At 42.9% G+C, this 14726-nt stretch overlaps 1 protein-coding gene across 2 annotated transcripts in view; it reads right to left on the reverse strand.

The window, feature by feature from the left end:
- Nucleotides 1–14726, reverse strand: part of LOC132405581 (fibroblast growth factor 1-like) — a 96378-nt gene that overhangs the window by 61143 nt on the left and 20509 nt on the right. The gene's annotated exons all lie outside the window — the stretch shown is intronic.

Here is a 14726-nt window from a genome sequence, read left to right on the forward strand (position 1 = left end):
CGTCTCAGCAGACAGGTATTTAGAAAAATTGTTTTATGCTAGAACAAAAATGCTGTAGAGCAGAAAAGTCTGGTCAACAGATAAAGCAATGTGCTTTCGGTGGGTGCAAAGTTACCCAGAGAAATACACAGAGTTACAATCCTCTAATTTTTGATTGCACAACAATTATTTATGAAATTGTGTGATAAAATTCTAGCCCAAAATCTCCTGGTTCTCCTCCAACGTCTGTCAACTAATTCCTCGAACCAGATGATCTGGTATTTCTTAAACTCTATCCTTGTCCTCTATCATGGATGCTGCCCTCACCTATATCTCCTCCATTTCCTAAACATCCGCACTCACCCCATCTTCCCACTGTGTTAAACAGGATAAAGTTCTTCACCTCAACTACAACCCCATGATCAGGTATTGTGGTAAACTATGTGTGCCTGTCTGGACACGCCCCCTGCTGACTGCTCCTGTGACTCCTCCCACAGACCCCTGTATAAAGGCGATTGAGGCCTGAGCCTGGGTTCTCAGTCTCCAGGATATAGCATGGTGGTCACTCACTGCTGGTTCCTTCTTCCAGTCAATAAAAGCCGATATCTCACCTTTACGTCTCAGAGTGAGTTATTGATGGTGCATCAGGTATATCATTCTCTACAACTTCTGCCATCTTCAATAAGACCCTACCGCCAAACACATCTTTAACCTGTTCCCACCCCCAATCGCCACTTTCAGTAGGGATCTCTCGCGCTGTGGTTCGCTTGATTATGAATCCGTCCTCACCAGTCTCCCTCCCGGCACTTATACCTGCCAGTGCTACACCTGCCCATTCACATCCTCCTTCAGTGCTCCAAATATTCCTTCTGGGCGATTATGAATCCATCCTCACCAGTCTCCCTCCTGGCACTTATACCTGCCAGTGGAAGAAGTGCTACACCTGCCCATTCACATCCTCCCTCACCTCCATTCAGTGCTCCAAATAGTCCTTCTGGGCAAGACAACATTTCCACCTGCAAATCTGTTGGACCATCTATTGTACCCAGTGCTTCCAATGCAGCCTCCTCTATTAGAGTGAGGCCCAATGTAGATTGGGGGACTGCTACGTCAAACACCTTTATTCCATCTGCAAAGAGCAGGATTTCCCATTGGCCAACCGGTTTAATTCCAGTCCCCACTCCCATTCCACCGTGTTAGTTCATGGCTTCCTCTACTGCCATGAATACGCCAACCTCTGGTTGTTGGAGCAATAGCTCAGATCATCTGGGTAGCTTCTAACCTAATGACTGATGGTGCTGCTCCAGCCTGTTACTCACCTTTACTCTCTCATTAATGCTGGAATAATATGGTATTAAGCTTGCATTTTCGACTGTCTACCCCAAACAATGCACTGCATTCTTAAAGGATTATTCTTGTGTCGTTTTTAAATCGGATTTTTATTTTTGCACATTAAGCATTTCTCTTAATTTGGAAATGCTTACAATGAGCCAATAGATATTAAACTCAATGTTTCATTGAATGCTCGGAAAATTGTTCACAAAATATGCAAATTCCACCAGTGTCATGTCTAATGCTTTAGATGTGTTTTGAGATTTTAGTCAATGCATTAAGTCAGCATTAAGTCTTGCATTTTATACTTGGCAATTTAAAACAACGGACCAGAGATTTCTTATCACCTGTGAACAGGGCTTTTTCTTGGAAGAAGGGGACATTATAATTTACAGAGCTGTAAATGAAAGGTAACAAAAAAAAGAAACCAAAATGTTTCAAAATAAAATGATGTTTTACAAGTAGGTGCATTAATGCCTATCATATTTTCAGATGTTTTGATTGATGTTCCTCTGTGAGAAACCAATGTGTATGGTGTTCTGTGGGTTGTACTTCATGTCTGAAACCTTCTTAACAGCAGTTTATGATTGCACTGCTATGATGGGATTTGTGTGGACATCAGTTTTATCCGTGCTTTAGCACTGATAACTTCCCTCATTCACACTTCCTTTGCACTCCAGCTTTCTCACTGTGTTGAAGGCAAAACTGATCCCCCCCAACACCCGTCACCTTCTCAAACTCATTCCATCCCATGGCCTTGAACTGGGTGAAACCAACCTCCTTATATTCTTTTCATTGAGACCCTATAAAATGTACTCATTGTCCCTGATTCTCATATTAAATTTTAGTTTTCCCAAGATACGGGATGTGGGAACTTGTTGAGCTTTCACAACATAACAAAAACTGCACAATGAAACCTGAATTTTGAATCTTGAATCTTGGAAATAGTACACTGCGTCTTCTGAACACGAGTAAAAAGATTTATAAGTGCTATACAGTACTGTGCAAAAATGTTAGGCACATTTATATAGCTAGGGAGCCTCAGACTTTAGCACAATACTGTATTTGTGAGTATGGAGCAGAGAGCGAGATTTTAAATCTGGTGGCAGCAAAAGATGCTGGGAATGGCAAGGGTGGAGTTCTGCAAGTGCATTGTGGGACAGGTGACAGAGAAAGAGTGCCAGTAGTGCTGTGGGGGTCGGGGGGCAGACACACCCAGCCTTGAGTCACCAGGCAAGGATATTTGTTTCCAAATAATTGGTTTATTGATCATCACAGAATGTTTCTCTGGTGCTTGCCCCTCCCTCCCCTCTCCCTTCCCTTTTTCCCAACTATAATTCCCTTCTCCCTGCCCCCTTCCCTCTCTCAGTCCACAATCGAGACCCATATCAGAATCAGGTTTATCGTCACTCACGTATGCCATGAACTTTGTTTATTTCTACAGCAGCAGTACAGTGCAATACAAAAAATTACTACAGTATTGTGCAAACGTCGTGGGCATTCTCGCTATATAAATGTACCTAAGATTTTTGCACAATCCTTGTCATTGTAATATTCTTACTGCTTTAGTAACAGTGACAATTTATTTAAAAGAATGTGCTAACGTTTGTTATCAGGTGTAACACGACCCTGAGTGTTTAACTTCATTGACCTTGAAACTGGATTTCAATAACACTGGAAAAAAAAATGGAAAATGAAAATTTACTGGGATATTGGCAGGAATGGAGGACCTGAGTTATAATGAAAGATTGTATAGGTTACGGTTTAAACTCTAGAATACCAAAGATTAAGGGGAGATTTATAGAGGTATACAAAATTCTGAGGTGTATAGATAGGGTAAATGCAAGCAGACTTTTTCCACCTAGGTTGGGTGCGACTACAACTAGAGGTCATATGTGAAGCCGAGCTCTATTTCAACGATTCAGAGAAGTTTGGATAGGTACATAAATGGGAAGGTTATAGAGTTCTATGGTTCAGGTGCAGATCAATGGGACTATGCAGTTTAAATGGTTCAGCACAGACTAGATGGGCTGAAGGGCTTTTTTCTGTGCTGTAAATGAATCTAAATGAATTTTCCCTGTGATGGAGAATGATTATCATTGTATTTCGGTTGATTTGCACTGCTTTGGAAACTTGATATGGTACTCCATGACTCTAGCCTTTTTCCATTGGACATATTCCCCCATGCAAGCACTGCTTGAAATTAAATAGTTCATGAGGTTCCACAGAGTGACTGTTGTTGGATATGTTCAGCTTAATCGAGTGTTAATAGTTATGCTTGTTCTGCAGTGAAATAATCCTGGACCTCACTCAGTAGGTCCTTTTTAATTGCTTGACTGAACGTACCAAATCTTCTCTGTGCTCATTCTCAGACGACAATATCAACCTCTACACCCATCACACAGCACTTGCCTGATCACCCTACCTGAGCCTCAGACACCAATGTTATATAAGGCACTGGTCAAACCACTTTTGGGTGCAGAGTCTGTGAAATTCATTGCCACATACAGCTGTGGGGGCTTCGTCACAGGGTATATTTAAAGCAAAGGTTGAGAGGTTCTAGATTAGTAAGTGCGTCAAAGGTTATGGGGAGAAGCAAAGAGACAGAGGTTCAGAGGGAACAATAACTCAGCCCTACATACAAACTGCTGGAGGAACTCAGCAGGCCAGGCAGCATCTATATCCAGCATTTTGCGTGTGTTACTCAGATTTCCAGCATCTGCAGATTTTCTCTTGTTTATAATTTGAATAACTCAGCCATGACTGAATGGTGGACTAGACTCGATGGGTCAAATGGCCTAATTCAGCTCCTGTACCTTATGGCCTTATGATTTTATTGTCTGTCCAAATAGAAGATCCTGATTGAATGAGGCAACATGAATACATTCATTCATCAGACCTTCCCTCCCCCACCACTGATCACAGGACCCTGACCACCACTCTACTCTCCCTGACCACAAATCATGGCCTCCTGACCAGCACCATTGAAAAGCATCAAGATAAGCATGCAACATTACTTTAATTCAACTTATAAATTAGGCTATATGGCATTCCAAAATGTAGATTAATCATGTCGTCTTGTCCTTCCTGTTGGTTCATTTACCAATCCATTGAGTACTTGCCAACACCGAAATTATTCAAAGTAAACCATTTAGAAACATGAACGAGGTTGGAGTGACTTTCCAATGCATGTATTCCCCTTCTTCACCAAGATGGAATCTTGGAGTGTGAGTGGAAGGGAGGAACAGAACTTGTTTCTTGTAGTGTTCTATATTGTTCTACCGTGCGTTGTAGGCAAGCTATATTGGAGTGAGATGTGTGGCATAACACTTACGGGCTGGCCCCCAGCACCTCCCTAGGTTTCTTTGGTTGTTAACGTAAATGACACATTTCGCTGAATGTTTTGAAGTTCAGCTGATAAATAAATCTGAATCTGGATCTCACTTTTCTCTGACCACTGACAACAGGCATCTGACCACCACCCTCCTCTCCCTGACCACTGATCACAGCCACCGTTTCCCCCCCAAAGAGACTAAAGATTAGCTTTATCTGTCGCATGTATGTCAAAATATTGGGTAGCGGCATAGAGATGCATCTTGACCAAAGGAGTTGTAAGGCACTGTTTCACTCCACTAGCCTGCAGGTCACCTTTGGGTAGGGTGTTACACCTGCTTACCCCCCGATCAGGGTCACATGAAGCCATAGAGGCAGGTGGTGGATGGTCATATGAGCAGCTGCTGCAAGCCACAGGTCATGGTTATGCGACCACTGATGCCAGGCAGACAATCTGAAGAGTATTGTTCTCGGCAGGGGTCACCTGAGTTAGAAAGACATTGCTTAGAAAAAGGCAAAAGCAAACCACTTAAGAGTCATAGTGTTAAAGAAAAGTACAGCACAGCAACAAGCCTTTCAGCCCATCTAGTACATGCTGAACTATTTAAACTGTATAATCTCATTGACCTACACCAGGACCACACCCCTCCATACCCCTACTATCCATGTACCTATCAAACTACTCTTAAACTTAAAAATTGAGCTTGCATGCATCACTTGAGTTGGCAGCTTATTCCACACTCCCACATCCCTCCAAGATAAGGCATTTCCCCTCACGTTCCCCTTAAATTTTTCACTTCTCATCCTTTACCCTCAGAGTAAAGAACTTCCAGTAAGTTGACCTCTCAGGGGCCATTTCTCTTTGTTAAATGTGTTTCTATACACAGTAAGAACATTCTTGACTCCAATAACTATGTGATGCAGGTCCACCGCATCAGTGAACTGATCATTGTTTGGAGTAGCCAGCCGGCAGTTCAGAGAAGGCATGTTAGCCCTCTGGGCTGAGAGAGTCATGTTGTGCCATTGGGCTGGGATGGGAAGATGTGCCATTTGGGAGATATAATTTGGGCTGTCGAGCTTTGAGTCGGGCTTTCGGGCCACAGGAGGAGATGGATTGGGTTTGGAAGAGCCAACATGGGTGGGAGATCGTGCTGCTGCCTGCTAAGCAGAGGAAAAGGTGTTGGTGCCTTCAAGTCAGCACGGTCAGCACATAGTGAAACTGTAAGTGATTGTTATGCACATTCTTTTAGTGATTGCAAGACCCTGCGGGACATTAATGCTGTAGGCCAGTTTCCCATGTTTGGTGGTGAGACAAGGTTGCAAGGCAGTAATGTTGCCTTGGTTGTAGCAAGGACTAGGCCTCAATCGTTGGGTCTGCGTTGTAGCCTGGCATCCAGGCTCGATTGGGGTGGCCTCTCCCTTTAATACTGCCCTCCAATGTTGGATTGGTAGAATTACAGGCTGGACTGCCAGAAACCATCAATTTGCAGGTCATTGCTCAGGGTCTCGGACTAAAAATATGTTTTTTTTACATGACTATGTTCTTTCTTTTCTCTTTCTTGTTGTTTTGAATACATGTGTTTATTTGCACTTTCGCTCCAGAGAAACACAGTCTCATTTGGCTGTATGCATGTATGGTTTGAATTATCCCATGACCTCTTTTGAGATCCCACCCAATTTCAGTGGGAAAAGTCTGCTTGCATTTACCCTATCAGTTCCCCTCATAATTTTGTATATCTCTATCATATCTCTTCTCAATCTTCTACATTCTAAAGAATAAAGTCATAACCTACTCAATCTTCCTTTATAACTCAGGTCCTTCAGACACAGCAACATCCTTACAAATTTTCTCTCTACCCATTCAATATCTTTTACATGTTTTCTGTGGGTAGGTGACTGAAACTGCACACAATACTCCAAATTAGTCTTCACCAGAGTCTGATACAACTTCAATATAACATTCTACCTCTGCACTCAATATTTTGATTTATGAAGACCAATGTGTCAAAAGCTTCCTTTATGACCCTATCCACTTATGGACCCTATCTACTTCAGTAGAAAAATTTGCCAAAAATAATCATGGTCATGGAAAGGCCATGATCGCCCATGTCACATAATATGGTGCATACGAGCGAAACACCATCGAAACGTACAGAGAAATGCATCCTTTGTGTTTTCATTTGAAGTACTTCTCATTTCCCAGCTATTTATTTAAGTTAGTAAAAACATAGTAAGTAAAACATATCAGACTCACTGACCTACTGACCCCACTCTTAATCCAGACTCTTAGGATGTACAATTCTACAGATTAGCCAATTTTATGCCATATATAAACACAGACTGAAGGAGAAGAGAATATCAGTTGGCTACATCATAATGACTGGATCTTCTACATAAGGTATTTTCACCTTCAACAATCCAACCCCCAAACCAATTCCCATAAAACTTGCTCTCCTTCAACTGAATAAATGAAATAACAAAGACCAGTGATAACTTCCAAAGCAAAACAGAAACAACTACCCCTAAGTGTTCCTTTCATATAAGTCAGTCCAAAGAAATACGTCTTCCAAGCGTAGATAAAAAGACACCCACCTTCAATATGATGAAGTTCTTGTCCTAGTTCAGTTCCCTTTTGACAAGATAGAGAGAGACAGAATTCTTATGTTCCTTTACAAAGGTAGCAGCCTATAATTCATTGGTTTGGTAGCACTTCAAATCAGAACGCTACCAGTGGTTCTCAGAGCTGCCTTCTCCTCATAGCCTGGGTTCCTTGTTATCATCGAGGTCTTTGTCTCGGGAGCTTGTGACCCTTTACTTTGCATAGATGCAGGACAACAAAGGACAGAAATCTCAATTGTCATAAATGAACAATAGGAGATAATAATTAACTTCCAACAAGCAACCTTCACATCTGACAAAAACAATGACAGCTCTGATAGTTTAACTAGATAAAATCACCAGAATGTAGAAGATTGAGGGGGAATTTTATTGAAACGTATAAAATTCTAAAGGGATTGCACAGGCTAGATGCAGGAAGATTGTTTCCGATGTTGGGGAAGTCCAGAATGAGGGGTCACAGTTTAAGGATAAAGGGGAAGCCTTTTAGGACCGAGTTGAGGAAAAACTTCTTCACACAGAGAGTGGTGAATCTGTGGAATTCTCTGCCACAGGAAACAGTTGAGGCCAGTTCATTGGCTATAGTTAAGAGGAAGTTAGATATGGCCCTTGTGGCTAAAGGGATCAGGGGGTATGGAGAGAAAGCAGGTATGGGGTTCTGAGTTGGATGATCAGCCATGATCATACTGAATGGCGGTGCAGGCTCGAAGGGCCGAATGGCCTACTCCTGCAACTATTTTCTGTTTCTAAAAACATTGCAACATTTGTAACACTGAGCATTCAAAGCCAAAAGCAGATAATGCCAAGGAACAGAGTGTCCCCTCAAACTTAGTGAGAAATGTGTAGGAGTGTTTTGGACCCCTGCCAAGCGCTACTAGACTGTGAAGAACATCACAGCAGAACATGGTCTGTCACAAGCCAGTGCACCTCAATCCAACGAAGAGCTAGGATAGCAGCAGAAGACTTCAAGATACACTCAGTGGCCTCTTTATGAGGTACACCCTTCTAAACCTGGTGTGGTCTTCTGCTGCTGTAATCCATCCACATCATGGTTCAATGTACTGTCCTTTTACAGGTGCTCTTCTGCACACGATTGTTGTAATGCATGATTATTTGAGTTACTGTGGCATTTTCACCCACAGAACTGTTGCTCACTGGATGTTTTTGTTTAGTTTTTCACTCTGTTCCCTGTAAACTCTAAAGAAATATCCCAATAGATCAGCAGTTTCTGAGATAATGAAACCACTCCATTTGGCATTGACAATCATTCCACAGTCATAGTTCAATCACATTTCTTTCCCATTCTGATAATTGGTCAAAACAACAACTGAAGCACTTGACCACATATAGTTTCATGCACTGAGTTGCTGGAACATGATTGGCTGATTAGATAATTGCATTAATGAGCAAATGTACAGGTGAATCTAATAAAGTGGCCAGTGATTTTGTGTGTGTGTGTGTTTTATATATATATAATACTCTCAGTTTCTCTGCCTTCGCCACACTTGTTCCCAGCTCACGGCTTTCCGTTCCTGGACATCCGAGATGTCCTCCTTTAAAGAATGGGGTTTCACTTCCTCCAGCATTGATCCTGCCCTCAACCACATCTCCATTTCCCATACATCTGCGCCTATCCTATCTTCCCACCGTTGCAATAGTGATAGATGAATGGGCGGGATGGGTCTGGATGTTGCAGCGCTGGGGCCATGGCAAAGCTTTGCTTTAGCTCTGAGAATGCTTGGCCTGCTTCACTTGTCCATAGGAATCCTGTAGAGGTCATCTTGGTGACTACATTTATGTGGACTGCAATGAAACTGAAGTTTGTGGTGAAGAGGAGACAAGTTTGCAACCCCTCATCTGTTTGACCGTGGATGGTTTGGGCCACTCAGTGACTGCCTGAATGTTATGTGGGTCCATTTGAACACTGGAAAGAGTGAGGATGTAGCCCAAGAATGACCCCTGCTCTGTGTGGAACTCACAGTTCTCTGGCTTGGCATGAAGGTTGTTCTTGAGTAGCCGTCTGAGAACCCTCTGGATATGCTGGACGTGTTCTTGATGAGAGCGGGAATAGCTAGGAATTTCATCCAAATACACAAAAACAAACTGATTCAACATGTCCCGGAGCACCTCATTGACCAGGTCCGGAACAGCAGCAGGAGTGCTGGCCAGACCAAAAGGCATCACAAGGTACTGTTACATACCCCATAACGGGTTAAAAGGACCAGCAGAAATGGAACACACCTGGAGTGTGAGTCTTCTGTTAAAAAACACTATTTTATTAGTATCTACATAATAAAGTAATATAAAACAAGATAAAGCAAAAAGGTTAGCAGAGTTTGTGCATATATAAGTGTGTAAATATAAAACCCCAAACTTCTTCAAGCTCAGGCGGTAAATGGTACAGTCTTACAATGGTATAGGTATGAAGTCAGTTCATTTTGTGATACTGAGTTGAGTAGATTGAGGAGAGAGAGCGAGGTGATTTGTTTTCCAAGTAAGCCAATGCCGTTGATTCTTCTCATATGCATTGCAATAAGTATACCAACTCGAGTACATAATATCTTGTTATATTTTGTCAACTGTAGCTTGATAGAACTTTGATAAGGATATCTCTCTGTAAGGTGGCTTTGCAGACAATTATAAACCCATTTTGTATGTAAACCATCAACTATTTCAGCCTCTTCTTGTCCATCTGTAACGGAGTATATGACAGATCTGTTTCAGTATAAAAACTTCGGTTTATGCCAACCCTGAAAGCAGGGTTTGTTAAATAAATAATGGGTGCCATTCTTTGTCATATAGATCAGCCAGGGTGTAGCCTTGAAATGGAACGATGTAGTTACAAGGAGAGATTGTACGTGCAGGATTTTTTCTCACTGTAATATAGGAAACTGAGGGGTGATCTCAGAGAGGATTTCAAAACTATGTGGATCATAAATAAGGCAAATTATCAGAATGCCTTTCCTAGAAAGCACAAGTTTAAAGTTCAAAGTTCAAAAGTGAGAGGGAAGCCACTTAAAGGAGATCTGAGGAGTAAGTTATTCATCTGGAATAAGCCACCACTTCAAAGGTTCAAAAAGTTTCAAAGGTTCGTTTTATTATCAAAGTATGTATGTAGAGTACATCTGAGATTTTTCTTCTCCAGATAGCTATAAAATAGAGAAAACCATAGAAGTAGTTGAAAAAAGTTATCAATCCCCCACGCTCTCTAGTTGTATTTACCCCCAGCATGAAAAGAAAAAGAAACAAAAGCTGACAAACCCAGAACATGCACCCCACCCCTCCCTCGCACAAAAACAGATCATCCACACATAGAAACAGCAACAAGAACATCAAACTCCCAGCCTAGCAATTGGCAAAAAGAATGGTGAGAACACAAAAAAAAACCCATAGAACTGAAAGAGGCCGGTTTGAAATACAGTCCAATCCATAAATCTGAGCATTTCAATAACACCTCCAAGAGCATCAGGACCCAGCAGTGGTGAGGAGGTGGAGGCAAATACAATTATAAGGTTTAAGGAGCATGTGGGTGGGTACTTGGATAAGAAAGGTGTAGAGCAGGGGTTCCCAGCAATTTTTAATGCCGTGGACCAATACCATTAAGCAAGGGTCAAGGACCCCAGGTTGGGAACTCCCAGTGTAGAGGAATGCAAGCTTAATGCAGGCAAATGGGGTCAGCAGAAGCAGTGTCGGTTTTATTTCATGCAGTGTTTGGCGAAATCTGGTCTTTCTTATCCTGGTGGTGGCTGCGGAGAGTAGGCTACTAAGTTTATTTAAAATAGAAGCCAATAAATTGCTGGATATCAAGGTAATTCTTATTTATTTTTATTTATTTAGAATTACAATGCAGAACAGGCCCTTCCAGCCCAACAAGCCACGCTGGCCAGCAACACAGCTATTTAAACCTAGCCTAATCACCAGACAATTTACAATGACCAATTAACCTACTAATCAGCTTGTCTTTGGATTGTGGGAGGAAACCTGAGCACCAGATGGAAACTCTCATGGTCATAGAAAAAACATGCAAGCTCCTTACAGACATCACCAGAACTGAACTCTGAACCCGACACCATGAGCTGCAATAGTGTTGCGCCAACAGCTGCACTACTGTGGCACAATGCAGAGATATGCAGACAGCACTAGGTTATGCGATTTTGATGAAACAGGCGGCAAGATTAGATTTAGTTATTAATCACATGTGCATTGAAACATACAGCGAAACACTTAACAACCAACAGCACCTGAGGATGTGCAGGGGCAGCCTGCAAGCGTCAGTACACATTCAGGTGCTGACACCATTGCGTTTGCTATTGAGGGAGAGAGCAGAGCACAGCAGGATGCCAGCAACGTGCAAGATATTCAACTAAACTTTACTGATAACGCTGCTTGTACAATATGTGAACTCCTCCCATGTGAGTGGCTGAGTGACATAATAACACTATTAACTACCACAACATCTCCCCTTCTTGAAAAATAAAGAAAAAACTAGGCATGTACTTCTTGTCCATAGAACTGCATTGAAACTATTGTCACTGAAATTGGGTACTCCAGTTCACTTTGTCTATAGCAAAGCTCCTTAAATAGCATAAAAAAAAAATTGCTAACATTATAACTGTCTTTCTTTGTTTCCCCTCCCCCTTTTCACTGATAAAAACAATCTCATTTTGTGAAATGTTTCCAACACTAGAACTCTTCTTAAAACACTAAATTTAATGGAGTTCAGGGTAGACTACCTGACAAAGAGGGAGGATTATTCAGCCTCTTTAGTCACCTGCCCTAAGCTATTAGGCTATGGAGTACATGTACAAACAAGCTGTTTGAACGCAGGTCAGGCAGCATCCGTTGAAATGAGCAGTCAACGTTTCGGGCCGAGACCCTTTGTCAGGCTATGGAGTATATCCCTGTGGTGGGACAGCTAAACAATCATATCTGGTATAGGTTCTTTGAAGTGTTGGAGCAGGAGATTCTTGACCAGATGTGTCTACCTCAGGTCACCCTCATCACAAGGATCAAGCCATTATTTCTTGCTCTAACTTTCGTGGACTTTGAAGGCACACGAGCAGACACCTGTTCTACCTGATTTCACCTTGTGATTTTCTGATCACAAATGATTGTATTGCATGCTACCTGACTATTGTTCCTCTAAGGAATTGGTCTAGAACCCTAACAGCTTCACCACACCTGAGTGGCGATAAAGAATTAGCTCTGTCTCTGAGATCATGCATGTTCTTCATTTTCTCCACTCTTGTCACAAAATTTCTCTCTTTCTCTAAGACCAGCAAGCAAGGGTGAAGGGAAGAAAGAATAGACAGGCTTGTTAGACTATAAGACCATAAGATATAGGAGCAAAATTAGGCCATTTGGCCTGTTGAGACATGGCTGATCCAATTTTCCTTTCAGCCTCAATCTCCTGCCTTCTCTCCATATCCCTTCATGCCCTGACCAATCAAGAATCTATCTATCTCTATATATAGACTTGGTCTTCACAGCTGCACATGGCAAAGAATTCTACAGATTTGCCACTCTGGCAAGAAAAGTTCCTCCACATCTCCATTCTAAAAGAACACATCTCTATTCTGAGGTTGTATCTTCTGGTCTTAGACTCTCCCAACATAGGACACATCCTCTCCATATCCACTCTATCAAGGCCTTTCACCATTTGATGGGTTTCAATGATGCCACCCCTCATTCTTCTCAATTCTAGTGGACACAGGCCCAGAGCCATCAAATGTTCTTTATATGACAAGCCAATCCATCCTGGAATCATTTTTGTGAACCTCTGTCACAAGTCAGGTGTTGAATCAGGACCCAACTGCAGGACACAGACACTGGAGTCCCAGAAACAGGACAAGACTGAACCCAAGGACAGGACAGGATGCAGTCCAGGGAAGGGAAGCAGGACCAGGATAAGGGACTGGGAACAAAGAGCCTGGGGTGGACTCCAAGCCCAAGACTGGACAAGGACACAGAACCTGGGTCTTACCTCAGGCTCAGACCCCCAAACCCAGGCAAGGACATGACAAGGCATGGTAGGGACTTGGGGTCTTGAGGCTTGGGTCAAGGCTGCAGGCTTGGAGCTTGGGGAACTCAGAGGCTGGAGCTAGGGGCAGACTAGGAACTGTACATCAACATGGAGCCAGGACTTATCCTCCAACAAGCCAGGACTCATTTATAACTCCACACCAAGGTGGGGCAGGACCATCCATCAGGTAACAGCAGATCAGCCTGACTTCCCCCACAGAGGCAAGGACAAGACAAGACAGATTCCCCCACAGGGCAACAACAGAACAGCTTGACTTCCCCCACAGGGGCAAGGGCAGGAAGAGACAAACACCAAGGAACAACAGACAGTTCCACCTCTGCACCAGGGTAGCTGAGTAGCCATTACAGCCAGCAGCCTTGGCTGGCTACAGAAGCAACCAGATCCCTGCCTAGCTCAGAGTGGCTGACAGCCACCCAGCTGGCCCAGGAAACAGCTGAATCCCTACCACAATGACCACTCCAACTATTACCAGCAAGGCTCCCAGAAGCCATGGTTCTCCAATGCAGCCCAAAGGATGGCAAGAGCCCATTCTAGCCTTCCACCAACCATCTGTACCATGACTATCTTGACAAACCACCCCAACCACACTCACTACCAGGGCCACTTATATTCCCAGTTCCAATATGAGCCTCAGGTGTTTCTAGTTAAGTCCAACCACAGCAAGGGGCTGCCGGAAAACCCAGAGTCCGGAATCCGCGGACCGGACCACGGACTTTGGACTGAACCACCACACTCTTTTGAACCCTCTCCAGTTTCAGCACAACATTTTGAAGATAGGGGGTCCAAAACTGCTCACAATACTCCAAGTGAAGTCATACCAGTGCTTTATAAAATCTCAACATAATACCAACCTATTTTTCCAATCTATCTGCCCATTGAAGTCCCCCATGACTATTGTAACATTGCCCTTTTGGCATGCGTTTTTTACCTCCTGTTGTAATTTGTAGGCCGCATCCTTCCTACTGTTTGGGGGTCTGTATCCAGCCTCCATCAAGGTCCTTTTAACCTTGCTGTTCCTTAGCTCTATCCACAATGATTCAACACTTTCTGACCCTATGTCACCTCTTTCTATTGATTTGATTTCATTTTACCAACAGAGCAATGCCACCCCCTCTGCCTTCCTGCCTGTCCTTTTGATACATTAAGCTCCCTGCAATAAACTTCTTTCAGCCATGGTTCAGTGATGCCTTCAACATCATAGCTGCCAATCTGCAACAATGCTGCAAGTTAATCTGCCTCAATACGTAGACTGTGTGCATTCAAATATAACACCTTCAATCCGTATTCAGCCTTTTCAATTTTGTCAACCACTTATGTTGCAACTCATCCTGTTGACTGCAATTTTGTCCTATCATTAGCCTTTCCTCATTATACATTGTGGCTGTAATCTCATCTTCAGAATTATCATTCACTTTTCCTATGA

This window comes from Hypanus sabinus, chromosome 15 (genome assembly GCF_030144855.1).
Source record: "Hypanus sabinus isolate sHypSab1 chromosome 15, sHypSab1.hap1, whole genome shotgun sequence".
NCBI classification, from domain to species: Eukaryota; Metazoa; Chordata; class Chondrichthyes; order Myliobatiformes; family Dasyatidae; genus Hypanus; species Hypanus sabinus.